General features: G+C 46.0%; 1 protein-coding gene across 2 annotated transcripts in view; it reads right to left on the bottom strand.

Moving 5' to 3' along the window:
- The window catches only part of DNER (delta/notch like EGF repeat containing), a 297,002-nt gene that overhangs the window by 145,071 nt on the left and 139,425 nt on the right, over positions 1-12,506 (bottom strand). The gene's annotated exons all lie outside the window — the stretch shown is intronic.

Consider the following 12,506-nt stretch of genomic DNA (forward strand, 5'->3'; position numbering starts at 1 on the left):
AACAACTCTTGACTATAGCTGTGATCTGGGTGCTAGGTTGCCAGCTTTCTTAACTGCACAGACTGGACACCATTTGCAGCAATGGCGTCCAGTCCGTCTGGTGGGAAAGCTCAGCAACCCTATCTGGTACTGGTTGTCAGTAATTGATTTGTCTGCCATCTTTGCAGCAGTTACACTACTTTACTTTTACACTATTGTTACTTTATTCGGCACTGGTGAGGCCACACCTGGAGTATTGTGTCCAGTTCTATGCCCACCACTACAGAAAGAATGTGGATGTACTGGAGAGGGTCCAACAGAGGGGCAACCAAAATGATGAGGAGGCTGGAGCACATGACCTATGAGGAGAGGCTGAGGGATTTGGGCTTATTTAGTCTGCAGAAGAGTGAGGGGGGATTTGATAGCAGCCTTCAACTTCCTGAAGGGAGGTTCCAAAGAGGATGGAGAGAGGCTGTTCTCAGAAGTGACGGATGGCAGAACAAGGAGCAATGGTCTCAAGTTAGAGTGGGAGAGGTCCAGGTTGGATATTAGTAAAATCTATTTCACTAGGAGGGTGGTGAAGTACTGGAATAGGTTACCTAGGGAGGTGGTGGAATCTCCAACCCTAAGGGTTTTTAAGTCTTGGCTTGACAAAATCCTGGCTGGGATGATTTAGTTGGGATTAGTCCTGCTTTGGGCAGAGGGCTGGACTCGATGACCTCCTGAGGTCTCTTCCAGTCCTATGATTCCATTTGTTAATCAAACCTTCTCTACCACATAGCACTGGCAGTATAACCATGGACGTTTATATCTGACCATGCAATGCTGGCCTCTAATAAATTCATGTACATTTCCCAGTTGCTATATCCCTCCTAGGAGTCTGGTGTGTCTTGCATACCCTAAGTTTCACCTCACTTAAAAACTACTTGCTTACAAAAATCAGACATAAAAATACAAGTGCCATAACACACTATTACTGAAAAATTGTTTTCATTTTAGCATATAATTATAAATCAGTTGGAGAATAAATACTATATTTACATTTCAGCATACAGAACAGAATAAACTAGTGGTTCTGTATGACATTTTAGTTTCTATTGGCTTTACTAGTGCTTTTTAATGTAGCCTGTTGTAGAACTAGGCCTGTAGATGAGATAATATGTCTCTTGGAAGACTTCTGCATACCCCTGCTTGAAAACCACGAGTCTGGACCAACCCACTGTTGCTACAGATAAATATAATATGTGGGATGGGGACTCTGAAGTGTCTCTTTATATCATCATCTAGTTTATTTTTTGTGTGCATCCCTAACAGCTTGACTATGAAATAACACCATATGTAGCACAAGAAGTGAGCCAATTTCTTTTCTACATTTGCCAAAAAGGATAGGTTCTGTAGTGCATCTTGTATGATAAAAAGCTTGTATAGAACACCTGTTATGCTAGGTTTACATGATGCTTATTGATAAACTGAGAATGTTGGCTGAAAACCCTTCCAAAGAGTGAATCATCATTTCAAGAAGAGCCAGAATCCAAATTCTAAACTCATGTTTCATTCAAATCCACATTTAAACTTGACAATGAAGTATGTGTGAAAAACAGACACAGAAGAAAATCCTTGAATGTTACTTAAAGTACTAATTTTCAAGCAACACAAGTTCAATTTTTACTTATGTGGCCAATTAGTCACAATAAGCAAAATTGCATGCCTGGCTCAGTTGATTGCTTCACCAGGAAGTTAATGATTTTTTTCTCTGGCTTCTACAGATATTGATATTTCAAATTTGGATATTTCAAATTTGAATAAATAATGTGTAATTTTGTTGTGCTACTTAAAGTAACATAGAAAAATGTTAATAAATGTATTAATAGTAATTCTGGCAACCATGATGATGGGATTAGGTTCAAAGCTCCATCAACCAAATATGGATAATATCCTTCCTTTCATGTTTGCCAATATGCATGACAACAGTTGTATTATACAGTCAATTTCCAAGAGAACTACCAATAAAAAATATCAATGATAAATTGTATTACAGCAGAATTGTATACATCCATTGACTTAGAATGTATTGGGAAAAGTAACAATCCAAATAATAGAATCATAGGATTGATAGGAATCTTGAGAGGTCATCTAGTCCAGTTTCCAGCACTCATGACAGGACAAATATTATCTAGATCCTCCCTGACAGATGTTTGTCTAATCTGCTCTTAAAAATCTCCAACAATGAAGATTGCACAACCTCCCAAGGTAATTTATTCCAGTGTTTCACCACAATGACATTAGGAAATTTTTTCTTCCACTCTATTCCACACTAATTAGGCCTCACCTGGAGCATATAGTTTAGTTCTGGGTACATTTCAGGAGAAATGTGAACAAATTGGAAAAAGTCCAGAGAAGAACAAAAAAAGTCTAGAAAACATGATCTATGAGGAAGATTTACTTTAGATTATTTATCCAGAATATTTTGAATGATAGTCCGACGCTCCAAGGCACCTGTCCCCCCTTCCAAGTCGATATAATCTGCAAACTTTATAAGTGTTCTCTCTATGCCATTATCTAAATTGCTGATGAAGATACTGAAGAAAACTGGACCCAGAACTGATCCCTTTGTGGATCCCTACTCATTATGCCTTTCTAGTGTGATTGTGACCCACAGATAACTACACTCTGGGAATGGTTTTCCTACCTTGTATGCATTCACCTTATAATAGCACAATTTAGGTTTTATTTCCCTTGTTTCTTAATGAGAAGGTCACGTGATACAGTACAAAAAGCCTTACTAAAGTCTAGGTATAGCACATCTGCTGCTTCTCCCTTATCCACAAGTCTTATTATCTTGTAAACAAAAGTTATAAGGTTGATTTGACAAGACTTGTTCTTGACAAATCCATGCTGACTGTTACCTATCATTTGACTGCTTATTTATTTTCTCCATTGTCTTTCTGGATACTGAACTTATGGTGGCCGGTCTAGAATTCCCTGGATTGTCTTGATTTATCTTTTTGTAAATATTTGCCCTTTTCTAGTCTACTGGCATCTCTCTCATCTTCTATAACTTATAAAGATAATTGCTAATGGCTCGGATACCTCTTCAATCAGCTCCTTCAATGTTCTAGGATATAATTTTGTCAGGCCCTACTGACTTGAAGACATCTAACTTGTCTAAGTGATTTTTTAGATTGTTCTTTCCATATTTCAGCATGTGATCCTACCTCATTTTCACTGGCATTCACTATGCTAGATGTCCAATTGCTACCAACCTTCTTGGTGAAAATCAACATAAAGAAGTTGTTAAGCATCTTTACCATTTCCACATTTTCTGTTATAGTCTCCCCTCTTTGCTGAATAATGGTGCTACCCTGGTCTTTGGTCTTCCTCTTGCTTCTAATGTATTTGTAGAATGTTTTCTTGTTACCATTTGTCTCTAGCTAGCTTGATATCGGCTTGTGCCTGGCCTTTCTAATTTTGTCCCTATATACTTGTGTTACTTGTTTATATTCATCCTTTATACTTTGACCTAGTTTCCACTTTTCGTAGGACTCCTTTTTTACTCTGGATCATTCAGGATCTCCTGGTTAAGGCAGGGTGGTCTGTTGCCAGATTTCCCATCTTTCCTGTTGTTTGCTCTTGTGCTTTCAACAATGTCACTTGGAAAAAATGCCAACTCTCTCGAACTGTTTTTTCCTCTAGGACTTAATTACCCTCTAAACCAAACAGTCAATGAACGGCCTATTAAACTTCACACATTGGCTCGGAGCTGTGGTGGAGAAAGGTGCCTCTCCCTGCCAGCCCCAGCATTGACGTACTGTGGTGGGTGACAGGCACCCCTCTCCCTGGCCACAAGCCAGCATGTCACCACTGGGGAAGAGGTGTCCCTTCCTACCAACCCTGGTGCTGTTATGAGGAGAGAGAACTTTGGGGAGTCCACTTTCCCCACCAAAGCCTATGGGCAGCCTTCACTCTAAACCCCTCATCCTTGGCTCCACCGCAGAGTCTACACCTCCATCTAGAGCCCTCACACTCACCTCTTTGGTCCAGCCCTGAGCACCCTCCCAGACCTTGAACTCCTTGTTACTAAACCCATTCTAGAGCCCTCACCTCCCACACCTGAACCCTCTGCCCAAGCTCCCAGTCCTCCTCCCCCATTCTGAATCCCTTGGTTCTGCTCCCACTACATACATTTTTAATATGCACCAACATGGAGACGATGTGCAAATTAGAGAGACCAATGTGACTTGCTTCTGATGGGATCTTACCTATCAGCTACCTGAATTTGCTAAAGTCTGCCTTCTTGAAATCCATTTTCTTTATTTCACTATTCTCCCTCCTACCATCCCTCCAAATCAGAACTCTACCATTTAATGATTATGATCACATTCACTATCATTTAACACAATAAAAAAAAGACAGACCACATCTACCACTTTCCACCAGACTTGTTACCCTGTCAAAGACAGCTATCAGACTGGTTTTGAACAATTTGTTCTTGACAAATCCATGCTGCTACGTATCTATTTACCAGTAGAATTACACAGCATTGCTCAAGTCTTTAACTCAATTAATTTATTTTAAATAAAAAAATGTACATGCTTTATGTAAATGACTGTATTTTTTAAAAACAGTGTTATTTTTATTACATTAATTTTTATTTTTAATATATTAAAGCATTGTTAACATTGTTTCATTTAATTTTTTTTGTAATTTTTCAATGGGAATCCCAGCAAGCACATTTTTCTTCATCTCTATAAACTCTTATTATTTGCTGTGTTTAACAAAAAAGAGTTATAGTCAATTAGGCATCCAATAACATTATCTTCTTGTTTTCAAATGTTAAGCATTAATTTAGCTGTGCCAAAACAGAGCACTACTCCAAATTTCTCTGATTTCTCTCTCCTCTGAAGGGTTTATGGAGACACAATCCTATTCCTGATTCATTCTATTTTTCTGGCTCATCTTGGTACAATACAAGGGTAAAGTAACAAATTCTTACAGATACCATCATATCACACAGATCCCCAAAAGCAGGAAGGCAGGAAACTGGAGGGAGGAGCTGCAATATAAAAATACTTGTAAGAAATGTAAGTGTGGGGTGGAGTGCGGGGGGCTCAAGGCAGGGATTTGGGGAGGATTGGCGTGGGAGAGGGCTCAGGGCAGGCAGGTTGCTGTGAGGGGGTGCAGAAGTCAGGTTGGGGGTGAGGAGAGGCTCAGAGCAAGGTCTGGGGATGGGAGGGCTCAGAGCAAGGGGTTTGGGATGTCTATGGAGGGGAACAGGAGTCAAGGTAAAGGCCTGGGTATGATGGGGGGGGCTCAGGGCAGGGGGTCATTGTGTATGTGGGTGTGGTGTATGTGTAGGAAGGGTGTACTGGGAAGATGGGTGGGGAATGAAGCTGCTTGCTGTTCCCCTCCAAGTCAGGGAGTTAGAGCAATGTGCACAGCTTGCCTGTTCCCTCCCCAACCAGAAAAGGAATGCAGCAAGCTGTGCACTTTCCCCTTGCTCCCTGACTGGCTGCCTGCTGCTTAGTGTGGCATCCTATTGCAGAGCCCCAGCTGGACAGCTTACTGGAGTGGCACTCTCAGGCTCATTGGCTTATTTTCCCCTCTGGTTCAGTCTCTTTCAGCATTTGCTGAGTTACATCAATTTTGAGAACTGTACTTGATTTGGTGATTCTGTCTCTGTTTGGTTTTATGAGAAACAATCCCATTCTAGGCAAATCTGTTTTCCTAGCACAACCTAACCCTTATTTTGCTTTAGTTATGATCGGAGGAAGCTGTATACCAAATTTGGTGGTGCTAGCTGTTAGGAGGCGTTCTAGATCAAACACATAGACAGACAGACAAACTCTCTAAAATATATAGTAGATTATCTTCCAGGTGTTTGCAAATTGATTGCTCCATTTTCTTTCTGGGTACTGAAGGTAAGATGACTGGTCTGTAATTCCCAAGCTGGTCTTTATTTCCTTTTTATAGATTTGGCAGGCAGATGGAAACAGAAAGAAGGAAACTGGACAGTACAACTAGACAAGGGGTACCACAAAAATAATATACTGAGAGTGGAAAACCAACATGAAATTAAACAAGAACACTCTCTTAAATTAAACCTCCTCAGGAAAAGCGACACACACAAAATGTTTTCATGCAAGCCAAGGCAGCAAAGGGTTACAGGGTTTTCACTGTTCTGCCTGCAGAGGAAGGTGTTGTACAATGCTGACCTAACTAGCAGCTCCATTTGCATTTCACTCTGGCTGCACTGCCCGCTGAGCTGATAAAATCACCATCTAAAACAGAAGGTCACTGGACCAAAACAGAATTTTACAAGAGCAAAAAGCTGATTTCAGTTTAAAAAAAAATCTGGGCTTTAGATCAGCACCCAAACAGAAGAAGGAGAAGCACAGGTGAGAAACAAACATGGCAAGGAGCTGAGGTGTGGTCTCTGGGCTGGTGCCAAAGGTTTGGAGTGTCGGAGGGGGCTCTAGCTTGAACCTAGGGTAGGGGTTGGGGGTGCAGGAGGGGGTATGGGCTCTCGGAGGGAGTTTCAGTGCACGAGGGAGCTCAGGGATAAGGCAGGGAGTTGGGGTACAGGGTGCAGGAGGGGGTGCAAGATGGGGTACAGGTTCTTAGAGGGGGCTCGGGGCTAGCACAGAGGGCTATGATGCAGGAAGGGGAGCAGGCCAGGAGGGGGTGAGGGCTCCAGCCAGCAAGTGCTTACATTGGGTGGTGGCAAAGTGGGGCTAAGGCAGGATTCCTATCTGATCTAGGTGCTGCTTCCTACCTGGCCCCGTGCTACTCCCAGAAGCAGGCAGGGAACCAGGTGGCTCTGTGTGCTGCCCCTGCCCACAGGCACCACTCACCTGGTTCCCAGCCAATGGGAGCTGTAGAATCAGCTCGTAAGGCAAGGGCAATGCAGAGAGATCCTTTGCCTCCTCCCTGACTAGGGACCCCAAGACCCCGCCAGCTGCTTCCAGGAGCAGCACGGGGCCAACAGGCAGGGAGCCTGCCTTATCCTCACTGCTCTGCCAGGCTTTTAGTGGTTTAAAATCTCTCAGATTAGCTTCAGTAGCCTCTAGGAGATATAGCCTGATTCCAGCAGGCTCCCAGCAAAACCAGGAGGACTGGCAGCGCTATGTTCAGCTGATTATCCACCATGATCCACATGATCTTTTTCAGTCACTGCTTCCCAGGACACAGTTTCCCATCCTGTAAGCACAGCCTGCCTTCCTTGTTCCTAGCTGTATACCTTTATACTGAGCCTTTTTAAAATGCATATTTGTTTGCTTGTACCCAGTCTGCCAGGCAATCCAGGTTGTTCTCTATCAGTGACCTATCCCCATCATTATTTAACATGTTAAATAGAGCAGGACCCTGAACCAATCAGACAGACATCTTCTAATCCACTGATTGTGTAACCATGTTAATTTTATATCGTTCTAACTATATAATAAAAATCTCATCTGGTACTATCTTACAAAAATCTAAAAATATTACATCAGCACTATTTACTTTATCAACTGAATTTGTAATCTCAGAGGATTCTTTGAAGATAAAATTGAAAGGACATGTGATACATTTTCCCCTAAAAATGGAGACACAGAGATGATCATGATCTACACATTCCAATTCCACACCCATGAGAGCAGACAAGCAGTTCTTCCTGCTGAAACTGAAAAAAAAAAAGATCCACTGAACTGCAGTATCATGTTTTTCCAAGATTTCTCTGTAGCACTAGAAAGAGCTCACAGCCTTTAACTCAGCAAGGAGCAAGGCAACTCCTTACGGCACACACCACCACTTTAAAAACAGTCATTAGGAAGAAAAGCATAAAACCTTCACTAGCCAGACAAAGCCCTGAAGCACATGCAAGAACTGCTTACAGAGACATGCTCTTTAATCAGCACAGAAATAAACTCTTCAATTGTTATGCAGCATGTAGAAGAGGGGTGGGCAAAAGGGCCTCCGTTGGTTGAATCCAGCCCGCCATGCAGGTTGATTCAGCTCATAGATGTCCTGCTACTCCCCCGCTCACAGGCCAATCAGGGCCTCGGGACAGGGGAGCACGCAAAGTCTCCTCCCTAGACACTGTTGCGCAGCACTTAAGAGTCAACCACCAGGAGACTAGGGACAGAGGCCTGCTTTGCCCCTCTCCATTTCTACAGAGGCTTCCAGAAGTACAGGTAGCCAGAGCGCTCCAGCCACTCTCCATATCCCACGTGCCAATTCTGTAACTCCCATTGGTGAGGAACCTCAGCCAACAGGCGCTTCAAGTATGTCACCTGTGGATGGGGCAGCACAAAGTTGCGTGGCCCCACCTGAACATGGGAGCTAGAGGGGGACAGGCCCCTGCTTCCAGGAGCCAGTTCATGGGACACCCAGATCTTGCACCTCTGATCCCCCTCCTACCCTCTATCCCCTGCCTGAACCCCTCTTGCTCTCTGAACCCCTCCAAGCTAGCCCGAAGTACCCTCCTCCACTCCAAACTCAACATTCCCAGCCTGATCCCAGAGCCCATACCCCCAGCTAGAGCTAGAGATGTTAAATTTACATTAAGTAATTCAATAGTCAGTGGATTTCCATTGACTATTTGATTAGTCTATAAGGGTGCCTCTGCCTTTGAACTATAGCAAGAGCTCTCCTGGGCTCTTGCTACAATTCAAAAGTGGAAGCCCCGCAGGGAGCATGGGAACAGCAGGGACTTCCCCACTGGCCCTGTGTTCCCTGCAGCGCCTCAGCCTTTGAAATCTACAAGAGCCCCACTGGGGCTCTTGTAGATGTCAAAAGGAAGCCCCACAGGGAGCGTGGAGCCAGTAGGGGAGTCCCCCACTGGCTCCGCCTCCCTGCAGGAATTCTGCTTTTCAAATGTACAAGAGTCCCACTGGAGCTCTTGTACATTTCAAAAGCAGAATCACAGGAGAAGTGCCTGCGCCGTTTCCCGTTGTGCCTCTACCTTCCCTGCCTCCTCGTGGAGATGGTGCTGGGGAAACCAGCTTTTAAGCCAGCTTCCCCCAGCACTGGCTCCTGTTCCCCCACCCTTGCTGCCGCTTTCTGACAGAAGCAGCGAGGGGGAAGGGCAGGGGAGGAAGCAATTAGTTGCATCACTAGCTGACTATCCGATAAGCTTCTGCTTATCAGATAGTCAACTAGTCACTTACATCCCTAGCTGGAGTTGTTACCTCCCTGTGCATCCCAAACCCATCACAGACAAGAGCCCCCTCCAGACCTCTGAATCTCTTGGCCCCAGCCCTGGAGCACTACACCCTGCACTCCAACCCCCAATTTTTTGATTATTCAGGTCCTTCCATACCATTCCCATACCAACATGTGTTCCTCAGGCCAAAAAGCTTGCCCACCCTTTATCTAATGAACAGGCTCTCAACATGGAGGTTGCTACCACACCCTTATACTGTATGACTAGGTGAGAAAAGAGTTCCAAAATTTCTTTCTGCTGTAACATTAAGTTGCCAAATATAAAAGACTCAGAACAGCTCTACATAAAAGGTTATTTACAACTGGTCTCCAACTTATGAACGAGTTACGTACCAAGCACCTGGTTGTAACTCGATCTGTTCGTAAGTCGGATTACATTCACTTGCGTATGGCTGTGCTGTTTGTAAGTGCAGATTTTGTTCGTAACTTGGGTACCAGCTGTATAGGAGGCTGGTCGTAAATACGAACAATCATAAGTCGATGTGTTCGTAACTCAGGGACTGGCTGTACTATATAGTTCAGAAAGTAGGGATGTCAACGAGTAATCATCTAGATGATTAACCAATAATCCTAGACTTATCGGTTACTCTAGTCAGCTAGTTGCATTCTACCCCCCCCCCCCCCCTTGCTGCCTCTATATCAGAGGCAGCCGGGGGGAAGCAGACGCTGGTGCTGGGGGGGAGCCAGCTTAAAAGCCAGCTCCCCAGCACCAACTCTGCAGTGCCACCTGTGGAGCAGGGGGGAAGGGAAGCTGCCACAAATCAGCCTCTGCCAGCAGTGGGCCCTGACAGAGGCTGCTTCACAGCAGCAGACCCTACCTGCAGCGGGCCCAGGCTCACTGCAGATGGAGGCTGCTCTGCATCCCTTGGAGCAGCCTCTGTCCACAGTGAACCTAGGCCCGCCGCAGGCAGAGGCTGCTTCACAGCAGCAGTCCCTGTCTGTTGGGAGGTCCAAGCTCCTCGCAGAGCAGCCTCTGTCCATGACAAACTTGGGCCCACCATGGACAGAGGCTGGTCCCAGCAGCTTGGACCAGCCTGGCAGCTGGACAGGGGCTGCTGCCACCCTGCAGCAGCTTAGGGCAGCAGGCAGCCTGTCTGCACGGGGAGCTGGTTTTTTAACTGGTTTTTAAACAGGCAGCAGAAGCCCCTGTCCATGGGGGGGGGGGGAGAACAGCTCCCCACTGTGACCCCCACAGACAGGAGGTTACTGCTGGTGCAGCCTCAGCCCACTGCGGGCAGAAGTTGCTTTGTGACCGCCTCCCAACCCCCACCCCTGCTGCCTGTCAGAGGCAGTGGAGGGGCCAGGCGGTACCACAGAGATGGTGCTGGAAAGAATGGGCATTTAAGTAGGCTCCCCCAGCACCGGCTCCTGTTCCTCCCTCCTCCCCACCACTGCCTCTCATACAGACACAACTACCCAATAAGCTTACTCAACTACTCACTTATATCCCTAGATATAGCTCATTTAAAAGTTTATAATGCATTTGATCTCTGAATTTAGCATATTAGTGAGTGAATAATTTGACTGCATTCTATGTTTAGATAACGTAATCCATTTGAAGAACATACTGGGAATGACAACTGTGGTAGTACATCTTTTGTGTCAGTGAGACGCTGCAAACAAGTGCAGTCTGTCTTCAGGCTTGTCTACGCGGGTATGAACTCAATATACATAAGATCAAGTACATTAACCCCCTGAGAATGCTTTCACTCAACAGTGCAGTGGCTTTAATTTACTCTTCTCCTGCAGACATGGCCTTAGTCTATTTTTCCCTGGTTTTTGTGTGTCATCCTCTTTGGGATCAGCATGATACAATGGAATCTAAAGAGAGAAGTTACTCTGTAGGTGACTGTGCAACAGCTATGTATGGTCGCACCCACAGTCTACCCCCAAGCACCTGCAACACTGCTCTGCAGAAGGCTGTCATCTCTAGCCTGCTGGGAGATTGTGTAGCGAGAGGTGAACATGTGACTGCAGGACAAGTTGGCTTCCCTGTATATGACCTGGATGAGCACCTGTGCCAGGAATGCAGCTGAGAATGGTTGACCCCTGATGGAATGAAATTTTGCAAGATCAGAGCACACTCTAATGCTTGACTTGATCCATGCCGAGATGCACTGGGATGAAACTGGGAGCCCTTTCAGCCTCTTGGTTATGGAGACCAAGAGCTGAGGTGACCTACGGAAGGTTTCGTATGCTCTAACTAAAAGGTGCAAGCATATTTGACATCTAAAGAGTGAAGTATGCATCCTCTGTCACTGGTGTGTAGGTTAGGGAAGACGACCTAAAGGTAGATAGCCTGGTTCATGTGCAATACCATTTTAAGGAGAAAGGATGTGGGCATAGCTGCACCTTGTTTTTAAAAGAGACAGTGCACTGGGAGCTCCAACATTAGCACCCTGAGTTTGCACACCCCTTATCTAAGGCATCGGAAACTGTCTTGGCCCAGGTGATAGCCACTGGAAAAGCCACCTTCCAGCAGAGGTGGAGTAAAGAGCATGTTGACATGGGCTCAAAAGGCACAGCCATAAGTCTAGTGAGAACCGAGTTGAGGTCCCAAGGGGAAAGAGGTTGTTGTACATGAAGGTTCAACCTGTCTAATCTGTTAAGTAAGCTGTTTACCAGTGGGTTAATGCAAACAGACCTTTCCTAGGGTGAAAGGCAGAAATGGCAGTCGGGTAAACCCTGACTGATGATGTGGCCAATCCCTGTTGTTTTAGGTTGAGCAGATAGTCGAAGATAAGGGAGATCAGAAGCTGCAGTGCAGGGATTCACTTCTGCAAGGACCAAGTGGAAAAGCATTTCCACTTGGCCTGATAAATACCGTATTTTCCAGCGTATAGGGCGACTGGGCGTATAAGACGACTCCCTAATTTTTTAATTAAAAGATAGGATTTCATCTTATACCCCAGCGCCCCTCCGCCTCCTTTTCTCCCGGTGTCCCTGGTCTGCTGGAGACGGTCCCCAGCAGACCAGAGGCACCGGGAGCAAAGCCGCTGCAGCTTTGCGAAGCCTCGGGGGAAGCCGGCGGGGGGGGCAGCCAAGGCGCGCCTGGGCTGCCCCCCCCCCCCGCCGGCTTCCCCTGAGGCTTTCAAAGCTGCGGAGGGGCTCCGGCAGGGGGGCAGCCCAGGCACGCCTGGGATGCCCCGCCGCCGGCTTCCCCTGAGGCTTTCAAAGCTGCGGAGGGGTTCGGGTGGGGGGGCAGCCCAGGCACGCCTGGGATGCCCCGCCGCCGGAGCCCCTCCGCGGCTTTGCAAAGTCTCGGGAGAAGCCGGCGGCGGGGCATCCCAGGCACGCCTGGGATGTATACCCGGCGTACAAGACGA

The sequence above is a fragment of the Pelodiscus sinensis genome, chromosome 10, assembly GCF_049634645.1.
Source record: "Pelodiscus sinensis isolate JC-2024 chromosome 10, ASM4963464v1, whole genome shotgun sequence".
In the NCBI taxonomy this organism is placed as follows: domain Eukaryota; kingdom Metazoa; phylum Chordata; order Testudines; family Trionychidae; genus Pelodiscus; species Pelodiscus sinensis.